Below are 12,865 nucleotides of genomic sequence, written 5' to 3' on the forward strand. Positions count from 1 at the left end.
GAGTTTAAAATCATCCATTCCTGCAGGCAGTCATCTTTTAATTGTTGATGCTGATTATGTTCATTATTCAATGGGAAGTTTATAGATTGGAAAGATTCTTTAGAATATTAAGAATGGACTTTATCACTCTTCAATAGGCACACATTATTGGCATCTAGTAATATAATCATCACAAAGTAGTATCGCTACATGTCAGTTCTAAAGACTTTATTTCATCAGGAACTCAAATCCATCCTTCTTTGACAGGCACACAGTGATTAAATTAGACAAGTAATAAATCAAACCTCTTTGACAAAAATAATTGAATGTGATTATTGAAGTGAGGTGATACTTTAAGCATCTAAGGATTTACATCTTAAACACAGAGGAAACTAAAATATATTTCATCAAGAGACCCTACAAGCCAAGTCTTTCAGTTCATGATTGCAGTAACACATATATTTTTCCACATTTTTTGAAATTACACAGCAAACTGTCATGTTTTATATATTTCGAGCAGTTTCCAATATGGCAACTTCAGCTTTCAGAGCCTGTATACCTCAGTCGGTAGAGCATCAGACTTTTAATCTGAGGGTCCAGGGTTCAAGTCCCTGTTCAGGCGAGTGTCTTTTAAACAATGGTGTTTTTGTTTGTGAAATGGACAATTTTGCAGAGTTTAAAATCATCCATTCCTGCAGGCAGCCATCTTTTAATTGTTGATGCTGATTATGTTCATTATTCAATGGGAAGGGGTATAGATTGGAAAGTTTCTTTAGAATATTAAGAATGGACTTTATCACTTTTCAATAGGCACACATTATTGGCATCTAGTAATATAATCATCACAAAGTAGTATCGCTACATGTCAGTTCTAAAGACTTTGTTTCATCAGGAACTCAAATCCATCCTTCTTTGATAGGCACACAGTGATTAATTTAGACAAGTAATAAATCAAACCTCTTTGACAAAAATAATTGAATGTGATTATTGAAGTGAGGTGATACTTTAAGCATCTAAGGATTTACATCTTAAACACAGAGGAAACTAAAATATATTTCATCAAGAGACCCTACAAGCCAAGTCTTTCAGTTCATGATTGCAGTAACACATATATTTTTCCACATTTTTTGTAATTGCACAGCAAATTGTCATGTTTTATATATTTCGAGCAGTTTCCAATATGACAAGTTCAGTGCTCAGAGCCTGGATAACTCAGTCGGTAGAGCATCAGACTTTTAATCTGAGGGTCCATGGTTCAAGTCCCTGTTCAGGCGAGTGTCTTTTAAACAATGGTGTTTTTGTTTGTGAAATGGACAATTTTGCAGAGTTTAAAATCATCCATTCCTGCAGGCAGCCATCTTTTAATTGTTGATGCTGATTATGTTCATTATTCAATGGGAAGGTGTATAGATTGGAAAGATTCTTTAGAATATTAAGAATGGACTTTATCACTCTTCAATAGGCACACATTATTGGCATCTAGTAATATAATCATCACAAAGTAGTATCGCTACATGTCAGTTCTAAAGACTTTATTTCATCAGGAACTCAAATCCATCCTTCTTTGATAGGCACACAGTGATTAAATTAGACAAGTAATAAATCAAACCTCTTTGACAAAAATAATTGAATGTGATTATTGAAGTGAGGTGATACTTAAAGCATCTAAGGATTTACATCTTAAACACAGAGGAAACTAAAATATATTTCATCAATAGACGCTACAAGCCAAGTCTTTCAGTTCATGATTGCAGTAACACATATATTTTTCCACATTTTTTGAAATTACACAGCAAACTGTCATGTTTTATATATTTCGAGCAGTTTCCAATATGGCAACTTCGGCTCTCAGAGCCTGTATAGCTCAGTCGGTAGAGCATCAGACTTTTAATCTGAGGGTCCAGGGTTCAAGTCCCTTTTCAGGCGAGTGTCTTTTAAACAATGGTGTTTTTGTTTGTGAAATGGACAATTTTGCAGAGTTTAAAATCATCCATTCCTGCAGGCAGCCATCTTTTAATTGTTGATGCTGATTATGTTCATTATTCAATGGGAAGGGGTATAGATTGGAAAGTTTCTTTAGAATATTAAGAATGGACTTTATCACTTTTCAATAGGCACACATTATTGGCATCTAGTAATATAATCATCACAAAGTAGTATCGCTACATGTCAGTTCTAAAGACTTTGTTTCATCAGGAACTCAAATCCATCCTTCTTTGATAGGCACACAGTGATTAAATTAGACAAGTAATAAATCAAACCTCTTTGACAAAAATAATTGAATGTGATTATTGAAGTGAGGTGATACTTTAAGCATCTAAGGATTTACATCTTAAACACAGAGGAAACTAAAATATATTTCATCAAGAGACCCTACAAGCCAAGTCTTTCAGTTCATGATTGCAGTAACACATATATTTTTCCACATTTTTTGTAATTCCACAGCAAATTGTCATGTTTTATATATTTCGAGCAGTTTCCAATATGGCAACTTCAGTGCTCAGAGCCTGGATAGCTCAGTCGGTAGAGCATCAGACTTTTAATCTGAGGGTCCATGGTTCAAGTCCCTGTTCAGGCGAGTGTCTTTTAAACAATGGTGTTTTTGTTTGTGAAATGGACAATTTTGCAGAGTTTAAAATCATCCATTCCTGCAGGCAGCCATCTTTTAATTGTTGATGCTGATTATGTTCATTATTCAATGGGAAGGTGTATAGATTGGAAAGATTCTTTAGAATATTAAGAATGGACTTTATCACTCTTCAATAGGCACACATTATTGGCATCTAGTAATATAATCATCACAAAGTAGTATCGCTACATGTCAGTTCTAAAGACTTTATTTCATCAGGAACTCAAATCCATCCTTCTTTGATAGGCACACAGTGATTAAATTAGACAAGTAATAAATCAAACCTCTTTGACAAAAATAATTGAATGTGATTATTGAAGTGAGGTGATACTTTAAGCATCTAAGGATTTAAATCTTAAACACAGAGGAGACTAAAATATATTTAATCAAGAGACGCTACAAGCCAAGTCTTTCAGTTCCTGATTGCAGTAACACATATATTATTTCACATTTTTTGTAATTGCACAGCAAATTGTCATGTTTTATATATTTCGAGCAGTTTCCAATACGGCAACTTCAGCACTCAGAGCCTGGATAGCTCAGTCGGTAGAGCATCAGACTTTTAATCTGAGGGTCCAGGGTTCAAGTCCCTGTTCAGGTGAGTGTCTTTTAAACAATGGTTTTTTTGTTTGTGAAATGGACAATTTTGCAGAGTTTAAAATCATCCATTCCTGCAGGCAGCCATCTTTTAATTGTTGATGCGGATTATTTTCATTATTCAATGGGAAGGGGTATAGATTGGAAAGATTCTTTAGAATATTAAGAATGGACTTTATCACTCTTCAATAGGCACTCATTTTTGGCATCTAGTAATATAATCATCACAAAGTAGTATCGCTACATGTCAGTTCTAAAGACTTTATTTCATCAGGAACTCAAATCCATCCTTCTTTGATAGCACACAGTGATTAAATTAGACAAGTAATAAATCAAACCTCTTTGACAAAAATAATTGAATGTGATTATTGAAGTGAGGTGATACTTTAAGCATCTAAGGATTTACATCTTAAACACAGAGGAAACTAAAATATATTTCATCAAGAGACACTACAAGCCAAGTCTTTCAGTTCATGATTGCAGTAACACATATATTTTTCCACATTTTTTGTAATTGCACAGCAAATTGTCATGTTTTATATATTTTGAGCAGTTTCCAATATGGCAACTTCAGTGCTCAGAGCCTGGATAGCTCAGTCTGTAGAGCATCAGACTTTTAATCTGAGGGTCCATGGTTCAAGTCCCTGTTCAGGCGAGTGTCTTTTAAACAATGGTGTTTTTGTTTGTGAAATGGACAATTTTGCAGAGTTTAAAATCATCCATTCCTGCAGGCAGCCATCTTTTAATTGTTGATGCTGATTATGTTCATTATTCAATGGGAAGGTGTATAGATTGGAAAGATTCTTTAGAATATTAAGAATGGACTTTATCACTCTTCAATAGGCACACATTATTGGCATCTAGTAATATAATCATCACAAAGTAGTATCGCTACATGTCAGTTCTAAAGACTTTATTTCATCAGGAACTCAAATCCATCCTTCTTTGATAGGCACACAGTGATTAAATTAGACAAGTAATAAATCAAACCTCTTTGACAAAAATAATTGAATGTGATTATTGAAGTGAGGTGATACTTTAAGCATCTAAGGATTTACATCTTAAACACAGAGTAAACTAAAATATATTTCATCAAGAGATGCTACAAGCCAAGTCTTTCAGTTCATGATTGCAGTAACACATATATTTTTCCACATTTTTTGTAATTGCACAGCAAATTGTCATGTTTTATATATTTCGAGCAGTTTCCAATATGGCAACTTCAGCACTCAGAGCCTGGATAGCTCAGTCGGTAGAGCATCAGACTTTTAATCTGAGGGTCCAGGGTTCAAGTCCCTCTTCAGGTGAGTGTCTTTTAAACAATATTGTTTTTGTTTGTGAAATGGACAATTTTGCACAGTTTAAAATCATCCATTCCTGCAGGCAGCCATCTTTTAATTGTTGATGCGGATTATTTTCATTATTCAATGGGAAGGGGTATAGATTGGAAAGATTCTTTAGAATATTAAGAATGGACTTTATCACTCTTCAATAGGCACACATTATTGGCATCTAGTAATATAGTCATCACAAAGTAGTATCACTACATGTCAGTTCTAAAGACTTTGTTTCATCAGGAACTCAAATCCATCCTTCTTTGATAGGCACACAGTGATTAATTTAGACAAGTAATAAATCAAACCTCTTTGACAAAAATAATTGAATGTGATTATTGAAGTGAGGTGATACTTTAAGCATCTAAGGATTTACATCTTAAACACAGAGGAAACTAAAATATATTTCATCAAGAGACCCTACAAGCCAAGTCTTTCAGTTCATGATTGCAGTAACACATATATTTTTCCACATTTTTTGTAATTCCACAGCAAATTGTCATGTTTTATATATTTCGAGCAGTTTCCAATATGGCAACTTCAGTGCACAGAGCCTGGATAGCTCAGTCGGTAGAGCATCAGACTTTTAATCTGAGGGTCCATGGTTCAAGTCCCTGTTCAGGCGAGTGTCTTTTAAACAATGGTGTTTTTGTTTGTGAAATGGACAATTTTGCAGAGTTTAAAATCATCCATTCCTGCAGGCAGCCATCTTTTAATTGTTGATGCTGATTATGTTCATTATTCAATGGGAAGGTGTATAGATTGGAAAGATTCTTTAGAATATTAAGAATGGACTTTATCACTCTTCAATAGGCACACATTATTGGCATCTAGTAATATAATCATCACAAAGTAGTATCGCTACATGTCAGTTCTAAAGACTTTATTTCATCAGGAACTCAAATCCATCCTTCTTTGATAGGCACACAGTGATTAAATTAGACAAGTAATAAATCAAACCTCTTTGACAAAAATAATTGAATGTGATTATTGAAGTGAGGTGATACTTTAAGCATCTAAGGATTTAAATCTTAAACACAGAGGAGACTAAAATATATTTAATCAAGAGACACTACAAGCCAAGTCTTTCAGTTCCTGATTGCAGTAACACATATATTTTTTCACATTTTTTGTAATTGCACAGCAAATTGTCATGTTTTATATATTTCGAGCAGTTTCCAATACGGCAACTTCAGCACTCAGAGCCTGGATAGCTCAGTCGGTAGAGCATCAGACTTTTAATCTGAGGGTCAGGGTTCAAGTCCCTGTTCAGGCGAGTGTCTTTTAAACAATGGTTTTTTTGTTTGTGAAATGGACAATTTTGCAGAGTTTAAAATCATCCATTCCTGCAGGCAGCCATCTTTTAATTGTTGATGCGGATTATTTTCATTATTTAATGGGAAGGGGTATAGATTGGAAAGATTCTTTAGAATATTAAGAATGGACTTTATCACTCTTCAATAGGCACACATTATTGGCATCTAGTAATATAATCATCACAAAGTAGTATCGCTACATGTCAGTTCTAAAGACTTTATTTCATCAGGAACTCAAATCCATCCTTCTTTGATAGCACACAGTGATTAAATTAGACAAGTAATAAATCAAACCTCTTTGACAAAAATAATTGAATGAGATTATTGAAGTGAGGTGATACTTTAAGCATCTAAGGATTTACATCTTAAACACAGAGGAAACTAAAATATATTTCATCAAGAGACCCTACAAGCCAAGTCTTTCAGTTCATGATTGCAGTAACACATATATTTTTCCACATTTTTTGTAATTGCACAGCAAATTGTCATGTTTTATATATTTCGAGCAGTTTCCAATATGACAACTTCAGTGCTCAGAGCCTGTATAGCTCAGTCGGTAGAGCATCAGACTTTTAATCTGAGGGTCCATGGTTCAAGTCCCTGTTCAGGCGAGTGTCTTTTAAACAATGGTGTTTTTGTTTGTGAAATGGACAATTTTGCAGAGTTTAAAATCATCCATTCCTGCAGGCAGCCATCTTTTAATTGTTGATGCTGATTATGTTCATTATTCAATGGGAAGTTTATAGATTGGAAAGATTCTTTAGAATATTAAGAATGGACTTTATCACTCTTCAATAGGCACACATTATTGGCATCTAGTAATATAATCATCACAAAGTAGTATCGCTACATGTCAGTTCTAAAGACTTTATTTCATCAGGAACTCAAATCCATCCTTCTTTGATAGGCACACAGTGATTAAATTAGACAAGTAATAAATCAAACCTCTTTGACAAAAATAATTGAATGTGATTATTGAAGTGAGGTGATACTTAAAGCATCTAAGGATTTACATCTTAAACACAGAGGAAACTAAAATATATTTCATCAAGAGACCCTACAAGCCAAGTCTTTCAGTTCATGATTGCAGTAACACATATATTTTTCCACATTTTTTGAAATTACACAGCAAACTGTCATGTTTTATATATTTCGAGCAGTTTCCAATATGGCAAGTTCGACTCTCAGAGCCTGTATAGCTCAGTCGGTAGAGCATCAGACTTTTAATCTGAGGGTCCATGGTTCAAGTCCCTGTTCAGGCGAGTGTCTTTTAAACAATGGTGTTTTTGTTTGTGAAATGGACAATTTTGCAGAGTTTAAAATCATCCATTCCTGCAGGCAGCCATCTTTTAATTGTTGATGCTGATTATGTTCATTATTCAATGGGAAGGTGTATAGATTGGAAAGATTCTTTAGAATATTAAGAATGGACTTTATCACTCTTCAATAGGCACACATTATTGGCATCTAGTAATATAATCATCACAAAGTAGTATCGCTACATGTCAGTTCTAAAGACTTTATTTCATCAGGAACTCAAATCCATCCTTCTTTAAATAGCACACAGTGATTAAATTAGACAAGTAATAAATCAAACCTCTTTGACAAAAATAATTGAATGTGATTATTGAAGTGAGGTGATACTTTAAGCATCTAAGGATTTACATCTTAAACACAGAGGAAACTAAAATATATTTCATCAAGAGACCCTACAAGCCAAGTCTTTCAGTTCATGATTGCAGTAACACATATATTTTTCCACATTTTTTGTAATTCCACAGCAAATTGTCATGTTTTATATATTTCGAGCAGTTTCCAATATGGCAACTTCAGTGCTCAGAGCCTGGATAGCTCAGTCGGTAGAGCATCAGACTTTTAATCTGAGGGTCCATGGTTCAAGTCCCTGTTCAGGCGAGTGTCTTTTAAACAATGGTGTTTTTGTTTGTGAAATGGACAATTTTGCAGAGTTTAAAATCATCCATTCCTGCAGGCAGCCATCTTTTAATTGTTGATGCTGATTATGTTCATTATTCAATGGGAAGGTGTATAGATTGGAAAGATTCTTTAGAATATTAAGAATGGACTTTATCACTCTTCAATAGGCACACATTATTGGCATCTAGTAATATAATCATCACAAAGTAGTATCGCTACATGTCAGTTCTAAAGACTTTATTTCATCAGGAACTCAAATCCATCCTTCTTTGATAGGCACACAGTGATTAAATTAGACAAGTAATAAATCAAACCTCTTTGACAAAAATAATTGAATGTGATTATTGAAGTGAGGTGATACTTTAAGCATCTAAGGATTTAAATCTTAAACACAGAGGAGACTAAAATATATTTAATCAAGAGACGCTGCAAGCCAAGTCTTTCAGTTCCTGATTGCAGTAACACATATATTTTTTCACATTTTTTGTAATTGCACAGCAAATTGTCATGTTTTATATATTTCGAGCAGTTTCCAATACGGCAACTTCAGCACTCAGAGCCTGGATAGCTCAGTCGGTAGAGCATCAGACTTTTAATCTGAGGGTCAGGGTTCAAGTCCCTGTTCAGGCGAGTGTCTTTTAAACAATGGTTTTTTTGTTTGTGAAATGGACAATTTTGCAGAGTTTAAAATCATCCATTCCTGCAGGCAGCCATCTTTTAATTGTTGATGCGGATTATTTTCATTATTTAATGGGAAGGGGTATAGATTGGAAAGATTCTTTAGAATATTAAGAATGGACTTTATCACTCTTCAATAGGCACACATTATTGGCATCTAGTAATATAATCATCACAAAGTAGTATCGCTACATGTCAGTTCTAAAGACTTTATTTCATCAGGAACTCAAATCCATCCTTCTTTGATAGCACACAGTGATTAAATTAGACAAGTAATAAATCAAACCTCTTTGACAAAAATAATTGAATGAGATTATTGAAGTGAGGTGATACTTTAAGCATCTAAGGATTTACATCTTAAACACAGAGGAAACTAAAATATATTTCATCAAGAGACCCTACAAGCCAAGTCTTTCAGTTCATGATTGCAGTAACACATATATTTTTCCACATTTTTTGTAATTGCACAGCAAATTGTCATGTTTTATATATTTCGAGCAGTTTCCAATATGACAAGTTCAGTGCTCAGAGCCTGGATAGCTCAGTCGGTAGAGCATCAGACTTTTAATCTGAGGGTCCATGGTTCAAGTCCCTGTTCAGGCGAGTGTCTTTTAAACAATGGTGTTTTTGTTTGTGAAATGGACAATTTTGCAGAGTTTAAAATCATCCATTCCTGCAGGCAGCCATCTTTTAATTGTTGATGCTGATTATGTTCATTATTCAATGGGAAGGTGTATAGATTGGAAAGATTCTTTAGAATATTAAGAATGGACTTTATCACTCTTCAATAGGCACACATTATTGGCATCTAGTAATATAATCATCACAAAGTAGTATCGCTACATGTCAGTTCTAAAGACTTTATTTCATCAGGAACTCAAATCCATCCTTCTTTGATAGGCACACAGTGATTAAATTAGACAAGTAATAAATCAAACCTCTTTGACAAAAATAATTGAATGTGATTATTGAAGTGAGGTGATACTTAAAGCATCTAAGGATTTACATCTTAAACACAGAGGAAACTAAAATATATTTCATCAATAGACGCTATAAGCCAAGTCTTTCAGTTCATGATTGCAGTAACACATATATTTTTCCACATTTTTTGTAATTACACAGCAAACTGTCATGTTTTATATATTTCGAGCAGTTTCCAATATGGCAACTTCAGCTCTCAGAGCCTGTATAGCTCAGTCGGTAGAGCATCAGACTTTTAATCTGAGGGTCCAGGGTTCAAGTCCCTTTTCAGGCGAGTGTCTTTTAAACAATGGTGTTTTTGTTTGTGAAATGGACAATTTTGCAGAGTTTAAAATCATCCATTCCTGCAGGCAGCCATCTTTTAATTGTTGATGCTGATTATGTTCATTATTCAATGGGAAGGGGTATAGATTGGAAAGTTTCTTTAGAATATTAAGAATGGACTTTATCACTTTTCAATAGGCACACATTATTGGCATCTAGTAATATAATCATCACAAAGTAGTATCGCTACATGTCAGTTCTAAAGACTTTGTTTCATCAGGAACTCAAATCCATCCTTCTTTGATAGGCACACAGTGATTAAATTAGACAAGTAATAAATCAAACCTCTTTGACAAAAATAATTGAATGTGATTATTGAAGTGAGGTGATACTTTAAGCATCTAAGGATTTACATCTTAAACACAGAGGAAACTAAAATATATTTCATCAAGAGACCCTACAAAACAAGTCTTTCAGTTCATGATTGCAGTAACACATATATTTTTCCACATTTTTTGTAATTCCACAGCAAATTGTCATGTTTTATATATTTCGAGCAGTTTCCAATATGGCAATTTCAGTGCTCAGAGCCTGGATAGCTCAGTCGGTAGAGCATCAGACTTTTAATCTGAGGGTCCATGGTTCAAGTCCCTGTTCAGGCGAGTGTCTTTTAAACAATGGTGTTTTTGTTTGTGAAATGGACAATTTTGCAGAGTTTAAAATCATCCATTCCTGCAGGCAGCCATCTTTTAATTGTTGATGCTGATTATGTTCATTATTCAATGGGAAGGTGTATAGATTGGAAAGATTCTTTAGAATATTAAGAATGGACTTTATCACTCTTCAATAGGCACACATTATTGGCATCTAGTAATTTAATCATCACAAAGTAGTATCGCTACATGTCAGTTCTAAAGACTTTATTTCATCAGGAACTCAAATCCATCCTTCTTTGATAGGCACACAGTGATTAAATTAGACAAGTAATAAATCAAACCTCTTTGACAAAAATAATTGAATGTGATTATTGAAGTGAGGTGATACTTTAAGCATCTAAGGATTTAAATCTTAAACACAGAGGAGACTAAAATATATTTAATCAAGAGACGCTACAAGCCAAGTCTTTCAGTTCCTGATTGCAGTAACACATATATTTTTTCACATTTTTTGTAATTGCACAGCAAATTGTCATGTTTTATATATTTCGAGCAGTTTCCAATACGGCAACTTCAGCACTCAGAGCCTGGATAGCTCAGTCGGTAGAGCATCAGACTTTTAATCTGAGGGTCCAGGGTTCAAGTCCCTGTTCAGGCGAGTGTCTTTTAAACAATGGTTTTTTTGTTTGTGAAATGGACAATTTTGCAGAGTTTAAAATCATCCATTCCTGCAGGCAGCCATCTTTTAATTGTTGATGCGGATTATTTTCATTATTCAATGGGAAGGGGTATAGATTGGAAAGATTCTTTAGAATATTAAGAATGGACTTTATCACTCTTCAATAGGCACTCATTTTTGGCATCTAGTAATATAATCATCACAAAGTAGTATCGCTACATGTCAGTTCTAAAGACTTTATTTCATCAGGAACTCAAATCCATCCTTCTTTGATAGCACACAGTGATTAAATTAGACAAGTAATAAATCAAACCTCTTTGACAAAAATAATTGAATGTGATTATTGAAGTGAGGTGATACTTTAAGCATCTAAGGATTTACATCTTAAACACAGAGGAAACTAAAATATATTTCATCAAGAGACACTACAAGCCAAGTCTTTCAGTTCATGATTGCAGTAACACATATATTTTTCCACATTTTTTGTAATTGCACAGCAAATTGTCATGTTGTATATATTTTGAGCAGTTTCCAATATGGCAACTTCAGTGCTCAGAGCCTGGATAGCTCAGTCTGTAGAGCATCAGACTTTTAATCTGAGGGTCCATGGTTCAAGTCCCTGTTCAGGCGAGTGTCTTTTAAACAATGGTGTTTTTGTTTGTGAAATGGACAATTTTGCAGAGTTTAAAATCATCCATTCCTGCAGGCAGCCATCTTTTAATTGTTGATGCTGATTATGTTCATTATTCAATGGGAAGGTGTATAGATTGGAAAGATTCTTTAGAATATTAAGAATGGACTTTATCACTCTTCAATAGGCACACATTATTGGCATCTAGTAATATAATCATCACAAAGTAGTATCGCTACATGTCAGTTCTAAAGACTTTATTTCATCAGGAACTCAAATCCATCCTTCTTTGATAGGCACACAGTGATTAAATTAGACAAGTAATAAATCAAACCTCTTTGACAAAAATAATTGAATGTGATTATTGAAGTGAGGTGATACTTTAAGCATCTAAGGATTTACATCTTAAACACAGAGTAAACTAAAATATATTTCATCAAGAGATGCTACAAGCCAAGTCTTTCAGTTCATGATTGCAGTAACACATATATTTTTCCACATTTTTTGTAATTGCACAGCAAATTGTCATGTTTTATATATTTCGAGCAGTTTCCAATATGGCAACTTCAGCACTCTGAGCCTGGATAGCTCAGTCGGTAGAGCATCAGACTTTTAATCTGAGGGTCCAGGGTTCAAGTCCCTCTTCAGGTGAGTGTCTTTTAAACAATATTGTTTTTGTTTGTGAAATGGACAATTTTGCACAGTTTAAAATCATCCATTCCTGCAGGCAGCCATCTTTTAATTGTTGATGCGGATTATTTTCATTATTCAATGGGAAGGGGTATAGATTGGAAAGATTCTTTAGAATATTAAGAATGGACTTTATCACTCTTCAATAGGCACACATTATTGGCATCTAGTAATATAGTCATCACAAAGTAGTATCACTACATGTCAGTTCTAAAGACTTTGTTTCATCAGGAACTCAAATCCATCCTTCTTTGATAGGCACACAGTGATTAATTTAGACAAGTAATAAATCAAACCTCTTTGACAAAAATAATTGAATGTGATTATTGAAGTGAGGTGATACTTTAAGCATCTAAGGATTTACATCTTAAACACAGAGGAAACTAAAATATATTTCATCAAGAGACCCTACAAGCCAAGTCTTTCAGTTCATGATTGCAGTAACACATATATTTTTCCACATTTTTTGTAATTGCACAGCAAATTTTCATGTTTT

General features: G+C 34.0%; 16 non-coding genes across 16 annotated transcripts; all 16 read left to right on the forward strand.

Annotated features, from left to right (window-relative positions):
• The first annotated feature begins 528 nt into the window (after positions 1-528).
• On the forward strand, positions 529-601 carry TRNAK-UUU (transfer RNA lysine (anticodon UUU)). Its single transcript has one exon. It is a non-coding gene; the product is annotated as a tRNA-Lys (tRNA).
• A 1,231-nt stretch (positions 602-1,832) lies between these two features.
• TRNAK-UUU (transfer RNA lysine (anticodon UUU)) lies at positions 1,833-1,905 on the forward strand. Its single transcript has one exon. It is a non-coding gene; the product is annotated as a tRNA-Lys (tRNA).
• Positions 1,906-2,484: 579 nt separating this feature from the next.
• Positions 2,485-2,557, forward strand: TRNAK-UUU (transfer RNA lysine (anticodon UUU)). Its single transcript has one exon. It is a non-coding gene; the product is annotated as a tRNA-Lys (tRNA).
• A 579-nt stretch (positions 2,558-3,136) lies between these two features.
• Positions 3,137-3,209, forward strand: TRNAK-UUU (transfer RNA lysine (anticodon UUU)). The gene has a single exon. It is a non-coding gene; the product is annotated as a tRNA-Lys (tRNA).
• A 1,230-nt stretch (positions 3,210-4,439) lies between these two features.
• Positions 4,440-4,512, forward strand: TRNAK-UUU (transfer RNA lysine (anticodon UUU)). Its single transcript has one exon. It is a non-coding gene; the product is annotated as a tRNA-Lys (tRNA).
• Positions 4,513-5,091: 579 nt separating this feature from the next.
• On the forward strand, positions 5,092-5,164 carry TRNAK-UUU (transfer RNA lysine (anticodon UUU)). The gene has a single exon. It is a non-coding gene; the product is annotated as a tRNA-Lys (tRNA).
• Positions 5,165-5,743: 579 nt separating this feature from the next.
• On the forward strand, positions 5,744-5,815 carry TRNAK-UUU (transfer RNA lysine (anticodon UUU)). Its single transcript has one exon. It is a non-coding gene; the product is annotated as a tRNA-Lys (tRNA).
• Positions 5,816-6,393: 578 nt separating this feature from the next.
• Positions 6,394-6,466, forward strand: TRNAK-UUU (transfer RNA lysine (anticodon UUU)). Its single transcript has one exon. It is a non-coding gene; the product is annotated as a tRNA-Lys (tRNA).
• A 578-nt stretch (positions 6,467-7,044) lies between these two features.
• On the forward strand, positions 7,045-7,117 carry TRNAK-UUU (transfer RNA lysine (anticodon UUU)). Its single transcript has one exon. It is a non-coding gene; the product is annotated as a tRNA-Lys (tRNA).
• A 579-nt stretch (positions 7,118-7,696) lies between these two features.
• On the forward strand, positions 7,697-7,769 carry TRNAK-UUU (transfer RNA lysine (anticodon UUU)). The gene has a single exon. It is a non-coding gene; the product is annotated as a tRNA-Lys (tRNA).
• Positions 7,770-8,348: 579 nt separating this feature from the next.
• Positions 8,349-8,420, forward strand: TRNAK-UUU (transfer RNA lysine (anticodon UUU)). The gene has a single exon. It is a non-coding gene; the product is annotated as a tRNA-Lys (tRNA).
• Positions 8,421-8,998: 578 nt separating this feature from the next.
• TRNAK-UUU (transfer RNA lysine (anticodon UUU)) lies at positions 8,999-9,071 on the forward strand. The gene has a single exon. It is a non-coding gene; the product is annotated as a tRNA-Lys (tRNA).
• A 579-nt stretch (positions 9,072-9,650) lies between these two features.
• On the forward strand, positions 9,651-9,723 carry TRNAK-UUU (transfer RNA lysine (anticodon UUU)). Its single transcript has one exon. It is a non-coding gene; the product is annotated as a tRNA-Lys (tRNA).
• A 579-nt stretch (positions 9,724-10,302) lies between these two features.
• Positions 10,303-10,375, forward strand: TRNAK-UUU (transfer RNA lysine (anticodon UUU)). Its single transcript has one exon. It is a non-coding gene; the product is annotated as a tRNA-Lys (tRNA).
• Positions 10,376-10,954: 579 nt separating this feature from the next.
• TRNAK-UUU (transfer RNA lysine (anticodon UUU)) lies at positions 10,955-11,027 on the forward strand. The gene has a single exon. It is a non-coding gene; the product is annotated as a tRNA-Lys (tRNA).
• Positions 11,028-12,257: 1,230 nt separating this feature from the next.
• Positions 12,258-12,330, forward strand: TRNAK-UUU (transfer RNA lysine (anticodon UUU)). The gene has a single exon. It is a non-coding gene; the product is annotated as a tRNA-Lys (tRNA).
• The last annotated feature ends 535 nt before the right edge of the window (positions 12,331-12,865 follow it).

This window comes from Pseudophryne corroboree, chromosome 1 (assembly GCF_028390025.1).
Source record: "Pseudophryne corroboree isolate aPseCor3 chromosome 1, aPseCor3.hap2, whole genome shotgun sequence".
In the NCBI taxonomy this organism is placed as follows: Eukaryota; Metazoa; Chordata; class Amphibia; order Anura; family Myobatrachidae; genus Pseudophryne; species Pseudophryne corroboree.